General features: G+C 38.1%; 1 protein-coding gene across 1 annotated transcript in view; it reads right to left on the bottom strand.

Annotated features, from left to right (window-relative positions):
- Positions 1-25493, bottom strand: part of CRELD1 (cysteine rich with EGF like domains 1) — a 571547-nt gene that overhangs the window by 189717 nt on the left and 356337 nt on the right. The window lies entirely within an intron of this gene.

The following is a 25493-nucleotide window of genomic DNA, read 5'->3' as shown; positions in this document are numbered from 1 at the left end:
ATCTATCTTGATTTATTTTTCAGTTCGGTGCTAAAATACACGTAATAAAAATGCTGTACATCTACTGTGCCTGAATGCTAAACAGAATCCACTCATTTACAAGAGTAACAACATGCTGGAATTGAGCAATAACACAAAGCAAGCAAAAGGCTGCCATAATGGTTAAGGTGTTTACCTCACAGGCACAAAGTACAAGGTTTGATTCTTACTTTAAGGGAAATTGGCTAGACCTAAAATGACCTGTAAAGGCAACCAGCCTAGTACTAACCTATGAACTATGAATAATGTCTGACAGAGTGGGTGTTAGTGGGGAAATGATTCCTAACTGGGGGGGTGTTGTGTGGCATCCAGCCTCTGCACTCCTGGAAGAGATTTTACACTGAAAATACAAGTTATATAAGCATTTTAATGTAATCACACACACACACACACACACACACACACACACACACACACACACACACACACACACACACACACACACACACACAGAAAACATATGCAGAGGTTCACACACGAACACGCACACACGCCCAGCAAATACAGCCACTTTTTGACTGAATGTACCTCACCTAAAACAATGAGTAACAAGGTCACACAGACAAACCAATCAGCAAAAAGTAAAATAAAAAATTAGCCAAGCTAGATTACCCACTGTGTGATTCCTTAAAACTTCTTGTATTAGAGGTAACATGGGATATATGCAAACAACTCCTCAAGGACATTGGGTGTTTCAGCTATATGGCAGTTCTGAATGCAAATTACTTTTTTCTTTCAAGTCTTTAATGGACAAATTCAGCCGAATAAAGCCAAACCTCACTAGCTGTGGACATGCATGTTTCTGCCTGCTTACAGACACAACAGCACAGCATAAGTGGACTGTTTGGCTAACCTCTGGAAACACAGGGTTGTCGTACTCAGCTTATGTCCATAACCATTAGGGTGTCTGCAAAATAACCCAGCTAACAAACTAAAACATTGAGTAAAAAGGTCACACAGTGTTAGAAAAATATGTATTAATGTGTGTATGCTTAATGCCAATTAATAACCAAGTATTTTAATACGCTTTTCATTCTATTTTTCATACACTGTACTTTATACAAATTGAGTTTCATATGAGACTGAAAAAGATGCTTTTTGAAAACTACAGTATGCTTTCTGAAACTTGCAAGTTGCCCTCTGACCTAGTAATTGCTAGCACAGCAATATTCATGTTTATGCCTTCTGGAAATGTACTTGAGAAGCAAGTGTTTATCTGCTAGGTCAGGAACGAATGAATGAACAATGCTTTATTCTGTAAATGTAATGATTTTAGACAAACAGCTCTGTTCGTAGGATGGGAACCTGTGCAGCTGTAGTAACTTAGAGATAAAGTAGACAAAGGATTATTAGAGAAATGAACTGCTAGCATTGTGCTTGAATTAGCCATAGTATCTTGAATGGTAACATAGCATGTATCTAACTGGGAGTAATCAAGGCCATGTTGTTTTCCTCAGGAAGTTTCACATAAAAATTGATAAATCAGCAGAAATTCATGGGAAAGATGGTCAGCAGATGATGATGAAAAAGGTGGTAATCTGTAACGTCAGCATGGTAGGACATAACCAGTTTAAGAATGTATAAAAATGAAAGCATTTCCTGTTTCTGGTTAGACAAACTCTGTATTAGCACGTTTTTGTCTCCTTGCTGCAAGATTAAAGTGCCTTAACCTGGACCTACCGTGTTTTGATCATTTTTAAAGTATAATATTCCTTAGACAGTTTGGTCCTTCGGACCGGAAAGTACCTCTCGCTCTAGGCCTAGATCAGAATTGGGCCCGGTAGCATGCATCCGTACAGAGAAGAGGCCAAATCGGCTCTTCTGTTTTGAAAGACCTCCGACTGAATTGTCGTTCGAAAGAGGCCAGCCACTGTTTCTGATCTGGGATTGGAGGACGAGTCAACGATCCGGTGGATCAACTCACGGAGGGTCAGGTAAGGAGGAATTACCTTATTTCTGTTTTAAGATCAGGGACTAATTACAGAACTGTTTTTTGTCAGGAAGATTTGCATGTGCAGATCAGGGACAGAAACAGGGGTTACTGTTTTTGTCATAGATCAGGGAAACAGAATAGGTAGGCAGTTATTCTAGATAAACTGTGAAAAGGTATAGAACTGTGGTGCCATGTGATAGAAAGGGTTACGTAACAATTTACAGCTTAGCTAAGACAGCAATGGGAAATCAGTGCACGAAAAGCTCCCAAGACCCGCCCCTAACTGAAGACGCGAAATATATGCAATTACAGCATGCCGACAATGTTAAGTATTACACAAAATGGGTTGAAGAGTATAAATTTGATGGTAATTTAGATAAACCTGCACTTATGAAACTTGTTAAGCAATTAAAAATAGACGCGAAAGGTCAACTAAAAAAGCAAAGACAATTAGGAGTCCCTCAGGCGCATAGGTGGCTTGAGGAAGCAAATCGCAGGGAACAAAGAATAAAGAATTCAAAGACAATGTTCTTAGACAAAGAAGACAATAACTTGGTAATAGCAACGGCCCCTCCTTCGCCCCCTCCACTTCCATTACCAGAATATGAAGCGAGTGGACAGATTGATCCACCTCTGCTATACCCAGCTGTTCCTGCAAAATCACAACCGTTTGTCAGGGATCCTATCGAGACAAGGTCTCGAACATGCGACTTGAGGAGGGAGATTGAATTAAGTGAAATAAATAGAAAATCACAGGCTATGAGTGAAGAAGAGATATGTCCACTCATAGAAGTACCAAATCCTCAGGTAGGACAGGATCCGACTCTTTTAGTTTATAGACCGTGGACACCGGAAGATATCTGGAAAGCCACGGAGGGAATTCCCCACCCAAAAGTGAATTTCCAAAAATTTTTAGAAGACTTACAGGGTATGAGATTAAGTTACCATTTGAATGGGGAAGAAGTAGAAAAAGTAGTTAGACAAATTGTGGGTCCAGATTGGTACATGATCAGTGGCGACTGGAATCCTCGTGACGCACAACTTAGACCACTCCCACATACTAATGCAGAACTGGATGGTAGAGCAAAAGGTCTGACAGACCGAATCTCTGAGAATTGGAAACCTAGGGCTGATTGGACTTGCATTAATCAATGCATTCAACAGGAAGGTGAAACAGTTGATAGATATTATGCTAGACTGTTAGAATGTTTTAATAATCACTGCGGAATGCAGATACCAGAAAACCAGATGCAAGATTCCTCATATGAACAACAGTTAAAGAATGCGTTCTTGAAGGGTAGAATAACTCCCATTAGCAGCTTTATTACAAAGCACATGGTAGATCATCGTACAAGTAGGTTACAGCCATTACTTGAATATGCTAGACATGCAGAGGGGCATTTTAATAGTAAAAAGAAAAAGAAAACTCAAGTATTTTCGGCAGAAGATGGGTCAGAATTATTTGTAGTACAAACTGGGAGAAAGGGTAAGAAAAATGCCCAGGGAAATAAACAATCTGACAAGCGATCAGAAGATTTTGAAGAAAGAAAGAAAAAAGGTGAATGTTTTAAGTGCGGGGAAAAAAGGACATTTAGCAAGGGATTGCAGGCTAAATAAGAAGGTGACTACAGAGAATAAGGAAGATGAGGAATGACTACATGATAGTCACGAATCACTGAATGAAAATAAGCAGGACAAGACAAGTGCAAAGGTGATAGCAAGAGTAGAGGATGTGACAGAAGGGGTAGAGGATGTACATGAATTTGCAGACATCGAAGAAGATGAAATTTTGGACTTGGCGCTATTGAGCTTAGAGCTTTACTTAGCAGACAAAACCGGAAGTGACACTTCTGGTAGAGGGGAGGGAAGTCAAATATCTGTGCGACTCAGGGGCTTCACGGACCCTGATACATCCTTCCAAGTTACCTGAAGATTCAGAATCACCAGATTATACACTAGTAAAGGCATAGGCAGCTAATGGACAGCTGTATCGGGAGCCACTCTCCCATGACATAGCAATAACAGACCCCGTTTCAGGGATGACCCAGAGAAGTAAAATTGTGGTTTCTGCAAAATGCCCAGTAAACCTTTTGGGTAGAGACTTAATGCAGATATTTGGCATAGCCGTAGTTCCAACCATGCAGGGTATGGAAGCACAGTGACAAATGGATACTTTTGCAGTGCGACCGGAGGGTGAGACATATTATTGGTACAGCCAGGACTTAGTTACGACTGGTCCAGGGGCAGTAACCGAGGAACTGATGAACGTAGCCATCAGTAAGTCCCCCTCCCTCGACATTGACAAACAGCATTTGTTGCATTGTACTCTATATTACTGTAATAGACCAGGACCCGATAAAGATTATGAACAGCAATTGTTTTAGAACCATGCAAACAGACTAGTGTTGCGAAATTTGTACTGGGATGCAGAAGGAAACAGTGTAGTAAGGTGTTCATTGCCCCAGGAATTTTTGGCACTTTACAAATCCAATCAATTGCCACATTTTAGTTTAACTAAGAATAAAAATTTGAAATGGGCAGACTTAGGTGAAAAAGTCACAAGGTGGGAAAAGCAGACAGAATTAGAGCTTTCCGAACAAGGAGTACAGAAACAGAAACTAAACTGGATTACACAGACACACCCAGCTGTGCACTCACAGGCTAGTGAGAATAGCTGAGTATTACTCTTATTAGAAGAAGAGGAAAAAGCCTTGCGAAACATACCAGACATTCTCTGGTCAACAGGGAAATCAGATGTAGGACTTATACGAACAGCAGGACCAGTTACTATTATGCCAAAGTCAGCATTTAGACCCCAGAAAAGACAGTATCCCTTGAGAAAGGATGCAGAGATAGGAATCAAACCTATAATAGAAGCCTTACTTAAGGAAGGAGTCTTAACAGAATCTCCTGATTCACCATGTAATACACCCTTATTTCCTGTCAGGAAAGCAAACGGGGAATGGCGTATGGTCCAAGATTTACAAGCTGTAAATGATGCAGTTATACCCAGGGCACCAACGGTGCCAGATCCACACACCTTACTGAATGATTTAAAACCAGAACAAAAATATTTTTCTGTGGTAGATATTAGTAATGCATTTTTCTCGATACCGATACACCCTGACAGCCAATATTGGTTTGCATTTACATTTCAGGGAAAGCGGTATACATACACAAGATTACCACAGGGATATTGTGAAAGTCCAACAATATTTGCACAAGAAATGGCAAGTAACCTGGCGGGATTCATCCCACCGAGAGGTAGTCAGATTTTACTTTATGTAGACGACATTCTGCTGGCAGCCCACACCCAGCAAGAATGCAAAGAGGACATGGTAGCTTTATTACAGTTTTTAGCTACTCAAGGTCACAAAGTAAACAAGGACAAGCTACAACTTTGGAGAAAACAAGTTAAGTACTTAGGATATGTAATATCCAAGGAAGGTAGAATATTAGACGAAGATAGAAAAACAGCAATATTACAGGCACCTAGACCAAGTACCAAGAAGGAAATGATGTCCTTCCTGGTAACCACTAATTTTTGTCGGAGCTGGATACCAAATTATGCTTTGGAATCTGCTCCACTGGCCAATTTAATATTTAAAAAGCCGATGGCAGCACAGGATTTATTACAATGGACACCTAAAGCAGAAGCAGCTTTCTGCAAGCTGAAACAATTGATAGCATCATCCTTAGTTTTAGGATTACCAAACTATCATAAGCAATTTATTCAAACTGTAGACTGTAAGCAGAGTTATATGACATCAGTATTGACACAGCAGCATGGGGACAAACCGCACCCCATAGCTTACTACTCATCACAGTTAGACCCAGTGGTGCGGTCCCTGCCCCACTGTGTACAAGCAGTAGTTGCAGCTGCAATGGCAGTGCAGGCTTCAGCCTCAGTAGTGTTATTCCACCCTCTCACACAGAGTGCATGTCGCAATTATTTTACTGCAAGAAAAAGTAGCATATCTTTCTCCTGCTAGACATCTCTCCTGTATGACTATACTGTTGAGCCAACCTCATATGACAATTGAATGATGCACAACTTTGAATCCGTCAACCTTGCTCCCAACCCCTGCAGATGGCAAACCGCACTGCTGCCTGCAGGAAATTGAGCAAAAGACATTACCTAGACAAGACCTTACAGATGTTCCCTTGGATGATGCCGAGGTGACATATTATGTGGACGGCTTGTGCAGGAGGGGTCCTGTAGGACAGAATCTAGTAGGGTATGCAGTTGTTTCTGATACTAAAACTTTGGAAGCAAAATCTTTACCACACAACTTATCTGCACAAGCGGCAGAGTTGATTGCCTTGACAAAGGCATGTACCATAGCAAAAGGTAAGAAAGTGAACATTTATACTGACAGTCAGTATACTTTTTCTACTGTACACGTTTTTGCGCAGCAGTGGAAAAATAGAGGGATGATAACATCTACTGGTAAATCAATTAATCATGCGCAATTTATTTTAGATCTATTAGATTCTATCCAGTTACCCAAAAAAGTAGCTATTTGTAAATGCGTAGCTCATACGAAGCAACAGGATAAGATTTCAAAAGGTAATGCACGGGCTGATACAGCTGCAAAGCAGACAGCTTCAGCCACAGAAACTTTTCATTTGAATGAGGAATTACAACCTTCTGAGATTTTAGATTTAGAAATGTTAAAAACAATGCAGACACTTACTACAAATATAGAAAAACAGAAGTGGATAAAATGAGGAGCAATCCTTGAGAAGGGACTGTACAATGCAGACACTTACTACAAATATAGAAAAACAGAAGTGGATAAAATGAGGAGCAATCCTTGAGAAGGGACTGTACATCTCCAAGGAGAAGAAACCAATTTTGCCATCTAATTTGTTTAGATATGCAGCATTGTTGAGTCATGGTCAGAGCCATGTCTCAACAGGGGGGATGGTACAGTTAGTGAATCGAGTGTTTACAACCTATGGATTTACAAATTACACAAAAAACTTTTGTGCAGCATGCCATGCAACATGCACACAAGGGGCACTGAAGCCTAAGCAAGGGAGTTTCCTATCCGTTTCATACTATTTGTATGGATTTCATAGAATTGAATAAATGCAAGAATAAAAAGTATTGCCTTGTCATTATAGATATGTTTTCCAAATGGGTAGAAGCTTTTCCGACTAAAAATCCAGATGCAGCTACTTTTGCAAAGGTCCTTGTTAAAGAAATTATACCCAGATTTGGTATACCAGAAAAGATTTATAGTGATAACGGTACGCATTTTGTGAACCAAACAGTTCAGCAACTTAGTCGCTATTTTGGGATATTGTTAAAGAATCACTGTGCTTACCACCCCCAATCTGCAGGGTTTGTAAAGAGGCATTATGGGGTGTTGAAGAACAAGCTTAGGAAGCTGATGACTGAGACATAGAAAAACTGGGTGCACTGTTTGCCTTTAGCACTGTTGAGCATGATAACTCTTCCAAATACAAAGGGATTAACTCCGTTTGAAACTTTGTTTGGGAGGGCATATTATACACCTCAGTGGAAACCTCTCATGTCTGCAGAGCAGGAGGCTGACAGTTCACTTGCAGGGTATATGAGGTGATTTTTAAATAACAAACTTTTGCAGTTAAATTCTGTTTCAGATAAAGAACCACCGAAATCGGAAGCACCAGTAGTCCCAGGCACCTGGGTCTGGGTGAAGATTGTGAAACGAAAGAATTGGAGTTCTCTGAAGTGGGAAGGTCCGTACCAGGTACTACTGTTGACACCCACTGCAGTCAAGATAGCAGAGCGAGCCTCTTGGATTTATTTGACGCACTGTAAACTGGTTAAGAACTTTGAGTTGGACAAAAACTTTGTTACTGTTGTACAACAAGAACAAAATGGCCAGGTACAAAGTGAATAGAGACATTGAGCAACCTCAGAAAACTTGTATGATCGTTCTAATTGTTATGCTAATCACACTGTTCTTTTTGTTGTGGCCACTCCTTTTTCCTGCCGCAAAGGTTGAACTGATTAGGCGTAATGAACCAAACAGACTGGCATCCGAACTTATCAGGCAATTACACGTGTGTACGCTGAGACTTTTAATGTTTCGAACTGCTGGGTCTGTACGGCCATACCAACAGCATATGGGGGTTTATTGATGACTGCTATCCCCCTAGGGGTCAATGAGACCTGTGAAAATCTGGTTTTTGACACAGTTGCTATTAAAGCACATGATAAAGTAGCACTGTATTTGCCTGTGACACAAAAAGGAATTCTATGTTTTTACAAAAATGACACCATCCAAGTGGGATGGAGTAAGTGTAATGTTACAGTACAGTATAAATGTTATAGAAAACCAAATGATTTGAGTGGATCTTGTAGTACAGATTATGGCTCATTTTTGAAATCTATGCATAAGACTCTTGATCAGGTACAATGCAATCCCGTACTTTTTAAACAGTTATCTGTAATAGATAGGAAAATGTTTCATGCAGGGCAGTCATTTCGTAACAAAGTAACAACTAAAGTAGAGGACTGTTATTTTGTGTGTGGTAAAAAAGCATATAAATGGTTACCTGAGCATTGGTCTGGCAGTTGTTTTTTGGGATACCTGGTTCCGGCCATCCGACACACTGCAGTTTTGCCTCAGGGAAATATTTGAAATACCCAAGACGTGACCAAAAAGACTGTTAAGAAACCTGAGAATCCAGTGGGACGGATCGAAGCAGGCTGGAAAGACCATCGTGATGTGGGAACCAAACTTGTGCACATGGACTTGAGTGATGCTGTTATATCCTGGGCATGTATATTACCCGCATATGGCGCAGTTAAAATCGATATGGGAGCTGCAAAAACTGTCAAAACTTCTCGAAGTAATGAGTAATGCGACTTTTTCTGCTCTTGAACTGATAACTGATGAACTGAATGCCATGAGAACTGTAGTGCTCCAAAACCGAATGGCTCTTGACTTCACCCTAGCGGCGAGGGGTGGGACTTGCGCTTTAATCAAAGAAGAATGCTGTGCGTTTATTCCTGACCATCAGCATGAAATTAATGATCATCTCGAGGTGATTCAGCAAGTGTCGGCCATGACCAAGCCAGGCCCAAACCCTCTGACAGACTTTTTCCAGAATGCATTTGGGGGGGTGGGGCTCCATTTTTATGAACATCTTGATCGCCATTGGGGTAGGTTTACTCCTAATAGGAGTTTGTATTTGTTGTGGAATCCCCTGCATGAAAAGATTAATCAAAGAATTCATAGCTATATCTGTATCTGAGACTATGTATCAAAGTACTGAATCTGAAGAGCTGCTAGAATGTGAAACACTTTCATAAACGTTTAAACTAAATGACTTTCTTAACTGCAAATCTTAAGTGGAAGAGGTTAGGAAAAGAAGCAAACTGTTTATTCTTTTTTGAAAATAGAATAAAAGAGTATTAACAGGAGGGAAATGTTAGAAAAATATGTATTAATGTGTGTACACTTAATGCCAATTAATAACCAAGTATTTTAATACGCTTTTCATTCTATTTTTCATACACTGTACTTTATACAAATTGAGTTTCATATGAGAGTGAAAAAGATGCTTTTTGAAAACTACAGTATGCTTTCTGAAACTTGCAAGTTTCCCTCTGACCTAGTAATTACTAGCACAGCAATATTCATGTTTATGCCTTCTGGAAATGTACTTGAGAAGCAGGTGTTTATCTGCTAGGTCAGGAACGAATGAATGAACAATGCTTTATTCTGTAAATGTAATGATTTTAGACAAACAGCTCTGTTCGAAGGATGGGAACCTGTGCAGCTGTAGTAACTTAGAGATAAAGTAGACAAAGGATTATTAGAGAAATGAACTGCTAGCATTGTACTTGAATTAGCCATAGTATCTTGAATGGTAACATAGCATGCATCTAACTGGGAGTAATCAAGGCCATGTTGTTTTCCTCAGGAAGTTTCACATAAAAAATGATAAATCAGCAGAAATTCATGGGAAAGATGGTCAGCAGATGATGATGAAAAAGGTGGTAATCTGTAACGTCAGTGTTTTGATCATTTTTAAAGTATAATATTCCTTTGACACACAGACAAACCAGTCAGTAAAAACTAAAAGAAAAATCTAGCCAATCTAGATTTTTCAGTGCCGTATAGCTGAAACGCCTGATATCTTTTAGGGGTCATTTGCGTATATCCCATGTTACCTCAAATACAAGAGGTTTTAAGGAATCGCACAGTGGAAAATCTGGCTTGGTTAGTTTTTCCTTTTGAATGTACCTCACCTGTCATTGAGATCAAATGAATGAAAAAAAAAATCACACAGTAAAAAAACACTGATAGCCCATCTATTTGTCTCTCAGTTTGCAGAACTCCCCTCTTTTTCCTCCTTTATTTTCAGGTAAGATGTGGAGAATTATATATAGTTAGTCAGCAAAACTACACATTGTAGTTTCATACTTATTGTTCAGATAATGCATGTTGAAAACCCTCTTCGGATCCCAATTCTTGAGGAAAGAAGTTGAGCAGTATGCGCACTCACTCTGTTGTGTGACACACACACACACACACACACGTTTTGATTACTTTTTCACCTCGCTTAAGTGGCTTTTTAAACTAAGTCTGGCAAAGTTTAAATAAAATGGCAAGTCATAATAACTGTTACTGCTTTTACTTTTGCTAGATGAGATTTTTAAATTTACCTCTTATTATTTTGCACTCATTAAAAGCACATCCACATTTAATGAGCAAAACAAAATGGAGGACATTTTCATTTTTCACTCCCTGCTTTACAGCTGCTAAATATGCCTCTGTGAAGTAGTGGACATTTTTTTCTTGGTTTAACTGTACATTAACACTCAGTTGGAGAGTGTCTATTCTCTAATCAGGGTGAAGATGTACAGTTCACCCACTGTTTATGGTTTATTACAGTACTTAGCCATATGCTTTGTCATGATATTAAAACAAGGCACTCAGCAATGAAACAAAAAATAGCTGTCAGGACATGAGTAAGAGAATAATAGACATCAATACCATATCAACAATAATAAAACACCAATACCATATCAATAGGAGTGAACTTGCATACAAATACAAGTTTATTTTCTTTAACTTCTCAACTGATTAAATTTCAACTACAGACAGGGTAGGAAAAGGAAGGGATTCACAAAGTCTAGGGTAGGGTTCAGAAGCCCCACTGAGGCATTTTCCAATAACTGTACACAAACACACAAATTTGTATACGTGACGTCTCCACTCTGGGCCAGTAATCAACGAGCCTGAATCCTCACCACTGACACTGGAGAGGGACATTCACCTGGAACAAAAATGGATGCACCCAGTATTTCCAGATACAGTGCTCTGCATCAAGCACAACTTCCCTTAAAAGTACACAGGGAATGCACTCAGTCCAGGTCTGGATTTCTCTCTCTCTCCAGGGTTGCAATGAGACTCCCCACTGGCACAGCTGTAGAGTTGAGATCTCAGATGAGTGTCCATGCCAAGTCCTCTCTGTGAAACCAGTGTTTCATGTCCATGTTTCAATCAACTGACACACACACTCTTGGAGATTTGATTTGTGCGCACACACACACACACACACACACACACACACACACACACACACACACACGGGAAAGGTTGGCACAGATTTACTAGCTATATACCCCTTCTGCCCAGGCTACAAGGCAGTTACTGCCACCAGACTCTTCAAAGCCAGCTACTCTAAGGGTCTTACAAGGTTACCCAATTATAGTGAGTGAAATTAATACCAACACAATGATAGAGTCTGACCTGTGCAGTAAGGGTTTCAGGAGTGGGCACAGAGTCACTAAATAAACATGAGTACTCTCAAAGGTTAAAATATTCTCTACAGGATCAGCCACAAGGAAAAGTTTAAATATATTTAATAATAAATAATAAAAGAATATAAAAATACAGAATATCTATTTACAATAAACATCAGCATTTCAATCACAGGAAATATTAAAATAACACAGATAAACAGATTCATACAGATACAGAAAAAACAGTACTTGACTAATCTCACCATATTTTCCTGACTGATATAAAGAATTACTATTCCCTGGTCACTTACTAGAGCAAGGCAAGATTAAGTAGGTGAGAGGTTTTCCTTTGTCGGGTTCCAAAAACAGACCGCCTTGAGACTCCTTTTTCATCTGGCATTAAAACATCATTTTTGTCCTAGATTACAGAATGACATCACATACATCTGGTCATCTGATTTCTGTTTCCCACACTACCCCCATCACTAGAAGCTGCCAGGATTTAGCACATACGTGTTACGATGGATTCACTTTATAACCTCAAAATACTGAAATCTCGAATTTCAGTATCTCGAGACAAAAAGATCGAAGACCAAGAATATCGTCACCTCATTAGCATGAAATTTGAAATTCCGAACATTATAAATGACCCGCTAATGTGTTGAACATTTGCCATAATCTTCACAGCAATAGAAATGGTTTACAACAGTGTAATGGCTGAAAAAGTTCCTGTTGCACCAGGAGCTATCGGAGCTGTGTAGAAACCGATCAGTTCTCAACAAGGAAATACTGTATTGCTGCTAGAAGGATATGTTCTAAACCATGAAAAAGTAGTAAAAGAAAAGACATATTGGTACGGTTAATGGAAACGTGCAGAAAAGTGCAAAGGTAGGGCTGTAACACAGTGTGTGCCCGATGGAGAAAAGTTGATAAAATCTACAAAGCATAACCATGGTGGTGATCCTAGTGAGGTAGAGCGATACAAAATGTGTGCTGAGTTGAGGATAAAATCAAAAGTTTCCCATGACACACCATGCTTAATTGTGGATGATGTACTAGCCTCCATTTCTGTAAATACAACCCCAGGTTTACCCACACGTAAAGCTTTGTTACAGCAGGTACGCAGAATGCATAGAAAATATATTAAATGTGGTGTTAATGATGTGCTAAACCTGCAAGAGTTGAATATGTCTGATTTCCCGACAAAGTTGGGTGTGTTTATAAGTAAAATAATGGCTGATATAGTTATACTGACACTACTGTAGTGATGTTCACTACAGTTCAGAATCTGCTTGACCTGAGTACTGCTACAATTTGGTTAATGGATGGGACTTTTTTTTCTATAAAGGGATAATAGGCTGACAACTATATAGTATCCACAACCTTGTGAAGTATGGAGGGTTCAATAAATGTGTACTGTTATTGGTCTAATGAGTAAAAAGTCCTTGAAGTCATATACTTTTATGTGGCATTGTATACTACAGCGGTTAGGTATGTAATACATCTAAAGTACGTGTTAAGTGAGTTTGAAATTGTTGTGTTGCTCTGAATTTGCATGGCGTTATAATCAAAGGGTTGCATTTTTCCACTTCGGACAAAATGTTTGAAGAAATGTCCAACAGTTAGGATTAGCACATATGTATAATACTAATATGTCTTTTCATCTATCTGTAAAATCTCTTGTTGCTCTAGCTTTCATGCCGGAAGAGGATGTGCCTTCAGCGTTTACTATACCGAAAGAATCATTTCCAACTGAGGGTAAAGAATTATTGAGATATTTTTCCGATTGGTACCTTCTTGGGAAGGTACGCAAGTTTTCTACAAGGGCAATTGCTTTCTACAGATTTCCCCCTCTATTCCCGGTGTCATTCTGGAATATCCATGAATTAAACACATGTTTTCATCCATGTACTCAAAATAGTATAGAAGCATGGCATCATAGATTGAAATCACTACTAGGGAACAGAGCTACTAATTTAAATGGTTTAATGACTGTCTTGGCAAGGGAGCAGGATAGAGTGAAGGAATAGTGAGTGCATATGAGTTGTGGTTGTCCACCATCACCAAAGTGTCGGAATACTGTTAAATGTCATGGTCAGTTTGAGAATGTTTTACAAAACCGGGAAACATACAATATACTTGACGTCTTGATGGCAACTGCAAGACTACTGTAGATGTGAAGTATGAATATTAGTTTGTGTTATATGCACTATCGGGAAAGTGTGACATTCATGGTTATGGTTTACGGTACACAATACTTGTTGTCAGACTTTACATGGAGTTTCGTAGTTTTGGATTTCAAAGCAGATGCCTTTGAGTTTAAATAAAGTCGGTTGCGGCGTTTTTGATAGTTTAATATCCAGCATATGTGTGTAATTCAGTGTGTTGTGGGGTTCGGTATTCTGACTGTTTATGCTTTTGATTTTCAGTGTTTTGTGAGTCAGTACTGTGGGTTTCGGTATTTTGCCGGTTTGAGCTTTTGATTTTCCGATCTTTTAGTCTCAAGATACTGAAATTCAAGATTTCAGTATTTCAAGATTATAAAGTGAATCCGTTAAAATAAATATCTCAAGCTTTGCTAAAGTTTACTTCAGCATTTGGAAGTTGTAAAACAATTTCAACACTTTTGTGCTTCTTACAGAGATTTTAAAAAAAGAATAGGAATCTATCTAGTTCCAACCTCACCAACATAGTGTTGAGGAAAAAATAAAAAAGCAGAAAAATTAGTAGTCTTAAAACTTTATTGATGAACTCAGTCACAATAATTTTCAAAAATCATGAAACCCAGGTAAGGTTCCAAAGCAAAAAGGCTTTGTCACAGACAAGTGATTCTCAGTAACAATAAAAATTCAGAAATACTTTATAATGTTAAAAATATCAGCTTTTATACACTTAGAAGTAGGTGTGGAAAATATATGTATTGTTTACATTTAAACCAGACTATTCCAGGCAAACAATATAAACAGGGCTGTAAAAGTACATTTAAGAACGGCAAGTACCCAACCCCACACACTACTACTACTGATTAGATCAAACTAAATCCTAGTTGAGGAAAATACTACCTAACAAACACTGTGACTTGTCCACTTTCAGACCATAATGCTACAAACTTTACATTCACTATGCATAGAGATGATTTAACTAAGTTAAAAGACGTTGGGGAATGGATAATGAAAGAAATAGACATGTTTATGGAAATAAATGATAATGGTGAAGTGACTGATACTGTACTATGGGACACCTTGTTTATATATATGGTAGAAAATCTTGGTTCTTTAAAAAAAGGAGAGAGTGGGACAAAGAACTTTTAGACTTATAAAAAAACAGACAAGATACAAATATACACAAAACCAAATAAAGTAGCACATAACAAAATTACTAAGTTAAATCAAAAATACTTAGAAGTTCTGAATCATTAGGTAGCCATAAACCTGGAAAATTTGAAATTACAATATTATGCTGTAAATCCTAAATATCTACATAAAATAGCAGTAAGACTAAAAAATAAAAAATAAAACTCTTATTAATGAGATTAAATATAAAAGTGATGGTTCAGTTAAGAGTACATCTAATTTAATGGGCATATTAGAAGTGTTCAAAAACTACTACAAAGATATAAATAATAACACACCACTTTTGGAGACAGATAATGTAATAAATACTTTTATTCAAGTAAATATAGCTACTAAGGTGTCAATGCAACAAAATGACACATTAAATAAACAAATAACACTAACAGAAGTGAAAGAGCAAATAAAAAAAAATTAAAAGATAAAACTCCAGGACTGGAGGGAATAATTCCTAAACTATATAATTTTTTTTCTGAATATATAATAAAGAAAATGACTGCCTTTACTACAGTTATGGAAAAATGTACAACACCGCCATCGTGGAAATATTCAATTATCTCCCTCATTTTAAAACAAGGTAAGGACCCCAAATCTTGCGATTCATATAGGCCAATTTTGTTACTAAACACTGATTCTAAAATTTTCATGACAATATTAGCTAATAGGCTAAAGAAAATATTACCTAATCTAATACATAATAATCAGACAGGGTTCATTCTTTATAGAAAAGTGCAAGATAACATTATTAAATTACCATTAATAGACATAGCATGCAAATACAAAAAACAATTATTAGCAGCCTAGACATAGAAAAGGCTTTTGATTCTATTAGCTGGTCTTATCTATAAAGAATTCTGATTGGTTTTGAATTCTCCTCAGATTCTGTCAACTTATTAATGAAAATTTATAGTGGGGCATAAGCTTATGTGAAAATCGGATCATGTCTATCTTCACCACTAGAAATCCTCAAAATCCTCAAGGGAACTAGAGAAGGTTGTCCTTTGTCACCATTATTGTTTGCTATTTCAAGGGAACCTTTTGCTACATATATCAGAAACAAGCAAACTATAAAAGGCTTTCAAGTTAATAAGGACTATTGTCCTAAGATACAATTATTTGATGATGATATGTTAAACGCTGGGTCATATTGATGGTTCTTTGCATGATGTTATAAATACCTTAAGCAAGTTTGAAAGAATTTCAGGGCTTAAATTTAAATTTAATCATAATAAATCCAAAACATTACTAATGAACAAACAGATCAACAAAGACCTAAGAGAAAATAGCCTGTTAATTGAGAGAATGATGTATTAGAATATTTGGGTGTCAGTATAAAGAGAACATGAAAAGAGTCTGTTAAACTAAACTACAATAATTTAATAACCACCATTACTGAACTAATCAAAAGATGGAATAAAATGTTCTTCACAATAGAGGATAGGCTCTCTTTAATTAAAATGATAATTTTACCTAAAATTTTGTTTTATATAGTCAATGACACTACCCCCTCCCGAAAACATATTTAAAAAAATTAGATTCCATGCTACTTAAATTTTTATGGTTCCCCTTAAAACCTAGGATTGCATATAAATGGCACATTAGAGTTTGGAACAGTAATGGGATAGCATTCCCAAGCTTAGATCTTTATTCCATATCAGTTATAATTAATGTAATATTACAGTGGCTCTCACCTACCTATACATCTGGCTGGAAAATAATACATGAGATTCATATAACTGATGCCAGAACTATAGAAAATCAATTTAAGGAAAAATACGGAATAAGTAGCGTTCATTGGCTTTTACATGAATTTTATTTATTTAATAAGAAGTTTGACCATTTTTCTTACGGCATTAATCAAATATTTAATAACTTTAAAAATATAACTGATTGTAATTACAACAATAAACAATTCCCATTTCTTATATTCTCTATAGCATACTCCCCTGATTGCCTAGATTCTTTCAACATCAATGCAATGCAAAAATTACAGGAAAATAACTTGATATTCTGGCATCAGTTTATTGAAAATAAGAGTATTAAACCATTAAACTCTCCTTTACATAGTTTTGATAATAGTCAAGATGGTTGTTTATACACTCATTACAGCAGTTTATAGAGAACAAAATGAGAGTATCAATCAACCTAGAGACTGAATTTATACCTAGTTTGATTCAGCTTTTTATTAGGTGTCTTGAAAAGACAGATTATCAAAAATTAAGTATCTCACCTATCTATAAGACACTAAGAGAAGACACTCTAAGGTTTGACTCAGATTTTTGGAATTATTATGTAAAGATTAATGGAGAACAAATATCTGATGACTCCAAAAAAAACTGTTATTGAAATCTATGTATGGTACCTTTTCATTATACTGGAGATTGTATACATAAAAAATTATGAATAGGAGTTTCTATACTCCACATAAAATAAATTATACTCAAACAGTGAAAGTAAATGTTGGAAATGTAATGAATTACTAGAGGGCAACTGGGTTCACGTGTTCATTGAATGTAGAAATGTTGTTCAATACTGGAAAGACTTCAGATATTTTGTAAAGGCTTTATGGTCTGATAACGGTCATATTTCTAACTCACTAGTCCTATTCAATGTTCTTATACCTAATGTAATACCTAAATCCCAGATTCAGTTACTCTGGCCAATTCTTGCCATTGCCAGAAATGTCATTACTTTGAACTGGAAAAGTAAACAAGATTTGATGTTTAAAGAATTTATTAAATTAGAAAAAGTTGTTTGTAAAAAAAGAACTGCAAACCATTTGTTATAGAACTCCTAACATTACTCAAAAAAATAGCATGGCAAAATTGGAAAACCCTTTGAACAAATACTGATAACTTCTCATGGATAAAATGATTGTTTATCATGGATGAATGTAAATATTGTAAATAGTTTTGTTATTGTTTTATTGCATTTGTTATATGCACATTTGTGTATGTTTATAATGAAAACAAAATAAAAATGTTTTTGGGAAAAGAAAACACTACCTAGCTATTTGCAACCCACATTCCAAAATCAGGTATTAAGAAAAGCATAACATACATATAAAATGACTGACTTAACTAAAACTGCTTTCGGCTAACTAATGCAATAAAACCTTCATCAGGTCTGTAACAAGAACTAAAATCATATACATAGATAGGCAAGTAAAAAGAGCTAACTAGATAAATACAAGAAAAAACACAGCTGTCTAACCATAAAAATGATCTAATTAGAACACTATAAATAAATGAATATTTGTGTAATAATAGCTAAAAAGCATCCATTCATCTGTATTAGTGTACATAAAAACTGTTATTTCCAGCTCATAAAAATTTGCTTTGCAGTTGAGAGAGAAAAAAATAACACCTGTCATGACAATTTTCATATTTACAGCCCCCAAAAAATGTTTATACAATGAAAACCGGTAGAAAAATAAAACGCAAAGATACAGAAAACAGTGGATGAGGTAAACTGGTAATGTATAAAATTGTGCAGGTGTGTACATGAGTGTGCATGAGTGTGTACCAGTATGCTAAATGGGGGAATTATACCAATACTACATGGTAATAGTGGCATAAAAAATGTGTTTTGAATCTACCGTTTAAATCTCTGGTGTGATGCAAGAGTGTACTACATCTAATCAAATTAGAATTGAGGTTAAAGTAACTAAACATATTTATAAACATTCTACACATCATTTTTTTATTTTTTTTCAGTATGTTTAGTACAGAAAAATATTTCCTCAAAAATTCCCTAAAAATTTACAGATTGTGTGGCAGCTTACATAAATTCAACACACTCTTAATAATAGAGCAATAGTAGTTAAGTCCTGATTTTCTGACTGCATTTAATTTCAGATGCCAGCATAATCTTTTTTCTCCAAAATGCCACCGACATCCCCCCTTCAAGCTCATCCATCCCCACACAGTCCAGAATGATAAATTTAAAACCACAATGTCTGGGCTGTTCTAATACATGTTTGGATAAGGTGTTCTTCCTGTATTTACATCTGATGTCAGAAAGATGACCTGAAATCCTCCTTTTTAGTTTATTCATAGTTTGCCAGTCATTACACCTGACCCTGTATACAAATATTTCAGTATTACAGTTACCAGATGCTGAACATTTTGCCATATTTTAAGATAATAGGGGCACTTAAATGAGCTGCACTCAAGTACTCAGAGAAAGTGCCATTAGGTGGCCCACAGATTTTAGTGCTCATGTCATCCTGGTGTTTTCCACATAGCTACATATGCTTCTGCTCTTTTTATATACAAAAGTAGGTGGGCCTTCTGACTGACTAGGAGAAATTAGCTGAAAATATAGGAAAGTATCATTATGTTAAGAACTTACTATAAATGTAGAGGTTCAAACAAATTTGATATTACAATCCTCACTTTTGAAATATTCTGTGTGCAGGTAGCCAAACAGGTTGGCCTAACGTCCAGAACTTTTCCTTCCTGAAGGGTTTCAGTAGAGTCTTTCCAACTAGGACACAAGGACAATGGTATTTTAAGAAATTTGCTGGCCGATACCATCTTTTGATATTTCTTACCCCACTCCACAAGCCTAAAAGACCTTGGTGCCAAAGCACTAGTGGACCAGATGGAATACCAGAGTGTGCTTTATGCCACCCCAGAGGTCCATAACCTCCTTCCCTAGGATATAGTATTAACAGAAAAGGGAGGGAGAACATGGTAGGAAGGTGGGATGAAAGGTGCAAAAGGGACTAGGGTGCCACCCCTGCTCACATGGTGAAGATGAATGGATAGTGCAGGGAGACTCAAGGAGGACACCTGGACTACAACAGTGAATCTATTTGAGCACTTATATTTATGTAAGTTCTTGCACAACTGTACTATGTTCATTACAGTAGTCACTGTTGGAGTCCTCATGTTTGGAAACATTGCAAAACAAGGAAAGCAAGGGAGGTGGACACCGGAAACAAAGAAATAAGACCATGACCACGCAGGACATCAGAAGTGAATCCTGATCTATGAGCATTTCATCCATTGAAACAGGTCCTAATATAACGATTGCAAAAGGTGTGCAGAGAAGACCAGGTTGCTGCTTCAAGTTTGGCCTTTGTGGTTAAAAATCCCTGAGGGAGTCTATGGTGGAATGCACTCTGATGTGACATGAAACAGTCTTCCCATGGGCTGAGAAACAAAGGAACAGATACATCTGGCAAGCCATTTGGAAATGGTTTCTTTGTTCACAAGTCTATCCTCCTTCTACAAAGCAGACAAATATCTAATCACACTTTCTGAATTCTTTAGTTCTATGCAAGTAAAATATCAAATGTCTGTGCACATCCAGGGAATGAAGGGTCCTTTCTCTAATTCTATGGCTCAGAAATATTACTGGTAAGTGAGTAGCTTGGTTATGGGATAACTCACAGATCACTTTAGGCATAAAAAAATGGGAGGTACACAGGGATACCCTAACCTGGGACAACACTAGAAAGGGTTCTTTGAATAATAAAGGACTGAAATTCCAAAACTCTCCTAGCAGAAGCAACAGCAGCCAAAACAGCACCTTCCATGAAAGGAAATGGGAGTTCAGTGGAAGAAACTGGTTCAAGGGGTACCAGGGTTAGTTTTCCTACAATACAGATAAGAATCTATGGTGGAGCATTAGCTCAGTCTATTTATTCTTAAGGATGTATTAGCAATGCAGTAGTTTCCAAGGGTAGCCATACTCCCAAAGGATACTAGTATGCATATTCTTAGCACTGAGGTTTAGACAGTGGCTCTTGCACCAGTTATTAGTCTGCGTCAGGCATTCTTGAAGGCTATCTGTGAATTTGAGTGATTCCCTGACTGACTAGTTTGCACCCAACTGCAAACTTGGTCAGCCTGAGGCCCTTGACATTGGCCTTGACTTCAGAGAAGTAGATTCCACGAAGAAGTGGCCCCAGCATCGAGCCTTGATAGGACTCCACTAGTGACTGGCCTATTTGTGGAGGTACACTCCCCTATCCCAACTTCTTGGATCCCAAATGTGAGTCAGCTGGCTATCCAGTGGGTGACATAAGGGTTTATGACTCATTTTGTGAGTTTGTCTGCAATGCCCAAATAGGGTATTGTTTAGAATGTTTTGGCTAGGTCAAGGTAGGTAGAATGCATAAGTATGCCCCTGTCAATTTTTCTGTGGCCTCAAATAAGTCCACCAGTATATGAAGACTTCTTATGTGACTGTATCATTTCCATGATAATTCTTTCCAGAACTTTGCATACCAGACAAGTCAAATTATGGGTCAGTAGTTACCTGGGTCTGTAAATGCCCACCCTTGTGCAAAGGGATGACAGTTGCAGTCCTACATTATTCACTTGGCACAAAGCCTGTCTGAAGGCTATGGTTAGATAGCAATTCTAGGCCAAACTTGAAGCAGCAACCTGGTCTTCAAGCAGAGTGCCTCTTTGGACCTCTTCAAGAGGAACCTTGACGACTGGATGGGAGAAAGGAAATTCACCCCAGGGATCACGTCAGTCGCCCTGCTAGACAGGGGTCCAGGAAAGTAAATAATGTGGGAAGAAATAGCCAGGGAATTGTTATGGCTAGGCTTGTATAGGCCCTAGGGCTGATAGCCTAGTACAAACCTATGAACCTTTATAGGTTGTGTTCTAAGCTATTAAGAAGGCATTCCGGGATACTATCACAGCCCATTGATGCAGTGTTTTTGGCCTTTGACAGTTCATTGAAGACCTGTTCCCTAGTGATAGTTGGGGAAGTTATGGTTGAAAGTATAATTCTGAATGGAGAAGCGGTTAAAATTGGAGCTAAATTTGTCGGTCAGTACACCTTTCTGTGTCTTCCAGATTAGTATAGGTGGCTCCATTTATAATTAGTTTAGCACATTGTAGTGTATTGCTTCTGTGATTGCAGACATAGCTGAAGAATGTCTTATGACTGTTCTTGGCCTGGGAAGCTATTTTTATCTTGAATTTGTCTTTGGTACATTTTATTAGCCCCATGAATTGCTTGTTTAGACTGATGAGGGAGTTTTACCTTGCTGGACATTGCACTCCCTAATTTTTCAGTGATTTTCTTCATTTTGTTATACAACCTATTGATGTTGGGATTTTGCCAGTGTAAACTTGTTTCTTTTTAGTTAGCCCTGTGCTTATTCTGAGTAGATACAGTCATCTCCTTGCTGCCATTAACATAACAGTACAGTGTTTCCATTAACATTTCAGTATAGGCAGTGGCAGTTCAAGTTACAAGTGTGACTTGTAATAGTTCTTAGAAGTTCCCAGATTAGCTGGTTTCCCAAGTCAAGTTTTATTTTTATTTCAAAGGAGACAGGTTTATGGTCCAACCCTTACCAGTGAGAACATTACACTGGGGGGTACAATGTTTTCCCATGTTTGTGAGATGCAAGTCAAGGATGTTAGTGCCCCCTGCTGGGTGTACAGACTAGCTGGTCCAGGATGTTCTGCACTGCCTGTCTGCTAAAACACAGTGTAGACAGAGGACATGGAAAGCAAAGAGTCATACCTGCTTACAAAATTATTTCCCAGACCTGGGAGACAAGTCTACACAGCAGGTAAGAGTAAGTTTGTCCTTACATGTTTATATACCATATGACTGTAGAGCTGTCTTTCATCGGGAGAATACCTTCTTTCAGGCTGTGTTAAAATTGTTGACTGCCAGGATAACAGTCATAATCTCTGGCATTTATGTGCCTTTTTTTCTTTACCTGAATTTGAAAGGCTTTGACGTGTGCCCTGCAAGCTAGATTTGAGGAATCTGGGGTGAAAGCCATTGTTGGTAATACTACTATATACAGCATGCCTGGTTAAGGAAATACTGCTGCATCACCCACGAGATTTACTTTCTGATGGAGGGATATAAGGGAATGCTTGTTTCTAATGGCTGGGCATGTTAACATCATCTGTTTTCTGATGTAGCACTACAAACGTCCTCAAATGTAGGTGGACTAGTAGCACCATTGGAAAGCAGGATGTCACGTAATCCAGCTATTCAAGGAATACCCTGGCTGAAATGTCCATTTTCTGCATAATGTTTAAAACTGTCTATCAGAAGATCACCTTCCAAATGGGAGAAAGGATCTGCTGAGGGATGAGTCCAGACAGGCCCCCAGAGAGACTAAGTTGTTTGTGGGTTCCAATTTGGATTTTGCTTTGTTGACAGCGATACCCAGTCTGAAGGAATTCTGAAGAAATTCACTGTTAACTCCATTGGAAACACTGCAAGCATTGGAAATTTCCTGCAGACACTCCACTAGTATGAGGCAGTCAACTAGGCAGAGGTAAACTTGAATGCCATTTGCCCTACAACAAGCAAGTGACGCAGTCAGGAACTTAAAAAACCCTGGCAGAAGTAAACAAGCCAAAGGGCAAGGATGTAAATTGGTAGTGTTGCAAATTTGGGAAATGTTCTGTGGATTTTGGAACTGGGGATGTACAGGTAGGCAACTTTTAGGTTTAAAGTGGCTATCAGGGCCTGAGGTAGGATATGCTGTAATAGGCTTTGGAAAGTTAGCATTTTGAGCTATGGCACTTTTTTGTACTTTTAGAAATTGTTTTAGTAGGACTGATCCAGAATGAGTGTCCATGTGTCATTTTTCCCTGGAACCAGAAAAAGCTTTGAGTAGAACCCTCCATCGTCCTGATTGGAGACTGAAGCATCTCTAGGATAACTGCAGGGATAAGGTTCACCCAGTCCTTCAGGTCCACAGGAATCACTCTGCTTAACTCACAGTTTTTAGAACTGTTGTCTGTATTTTTCTCCTAGTGTATTTAACACATACTAAACCTGCAGCTGCTAACCTGCATGATGCCTTCACTAAATCATAATCACACTTTTTGAAACTGCCATGCTCAGCAACCTTAGAAGAGAAGTAATAAAGTTCAATCATCTTCAGATCTTTACTGTGTAACCCCACTGTCTTAGCTCTCGACTTCTCCAACAGGGACTGCTGGTAGGAATGCAAGTGAGACTTGCTCTGAACAAAGGTGAACACCTTTACAAATCTGATGAGTGCTCAACTCTCCCTTTCTTTTCAGCTGAGGAACCTCTATTGCTAGAATCCAAAAGTTTTTTTTAGAGGAATCTGATGGAATTCAAGACCCCAAAAAACAAGTGAAGTCAAGCTCTGTAGATGCAGTCACAAAAATATCTTCCAAAACATCTAGTAATGGTGGGACTGCTACAACTCTATGTTCAGAGAGATCCATGTATAATCTGTAACAGATATGGGCATCAGAATGCTTCCCACTACCTCACTAAAAAATGTCCAAAGGAAAAGACTTCTAGTGGAAAAGCAGAGTAAAGGGCATCTTCAGTGCCTGAATCACAGGCATCAGCAGAATGGATCTGTCCTATGCAGGCCAGTTCATCTGCTTCTTAGTTATGGTAACCAAAATCTTCAGAAGGAGGTTCCACCTTTCTCTTTTTAGAAGGGCCTTCAGACAGCTCTGGAATCAATAACTGACTTGATCCATTTAAAAAGAGACAGTGAAACCACAGACAGTTCATAGGTTCATAGGCTGTTACTAGGCTAATGACCACTAGGGCCCTTACAAGCCTAGCTGTGTATCCTAAACTATTTGGGTCCCTGAGTAACATGGGTGTCAATGCAGGGGGCATGTTTGTAGGGAGGTAACTAAGGATTAGAAGGGGGATCTTAGGATAAAACTTTTCTTGTTGATGGCCTCTGTCCATAAGGGACATGGGGACTGGGGGTAATGTAACGATTTCCCATCCAATTGTCAAGGTTTAATTTGAAAAGATGCAGGGATGAAAGTACAGTTGTGTACACTTACCACAAATGTAGTTGTTTGAGTGTATTCACTGTTGCAGTCATTACATTTGGGTTATCCGCTTGCAGTAGCCCTCAGTCGGCCTGATTAACAAAGTCTTGGGTCCTGCGTCGGTTGCTGTCCTTTCTTCCATGACATCAAAAACATGCAGCCGATGCCATTACATCATTTTTTCTTGCCCCAGCTATCAGGTGCCTCCCTAATGGGAAGCAATTCACTCTATAATACAAGGGAATACCTCCAACAGAAAAGCAAATACACCAAAAAAGCTATTTGAGCATAGTAAATGAGAGCAGAGGTATAGACAAAAGAAGAAAGGGGGCTGGAGGGAGGGTAATCATGACTGCAACAGTGAATACAAGCGAACATCTACATTTATGGTAAGTGTACACAACTGTACTATGTTCTTCATGTTTCACTGTTGTAGTCATTACATTTGGGTAGATTCCCAAAGCTAAGGTTGAGAGGAGGAATTTAAATAGAATTAGGACCAGCTATAAGGCCCTGCAAGACTGCAGTGGCAAAACCAGCTCTGGATTTAGAGAAAATTGGCAAATGATAATGCTTGGTGAAAGTATGTACAGAACCCCAGGTAGCAGCTTCTAGGATGTCCCTTGTAGCGACTACCC

Source organism: Protopterus annectens, chromosome 7.part1 (genome assembly GCF_019279795.1).
Source record: "Protopterus annectens isolate FY-2018-M chromosome 7.part1, PAN1.0, whole genome shotgun sequence".
Lineage (NCBI taxonomy): Eukaryota > Metazoa > Chordata > Ceratodontiformes > Protopteridae > Protopterus > Protopterus annectens.
This window is presented reverse-complemented; position numbering and strand designations above follow the sequence as displayed.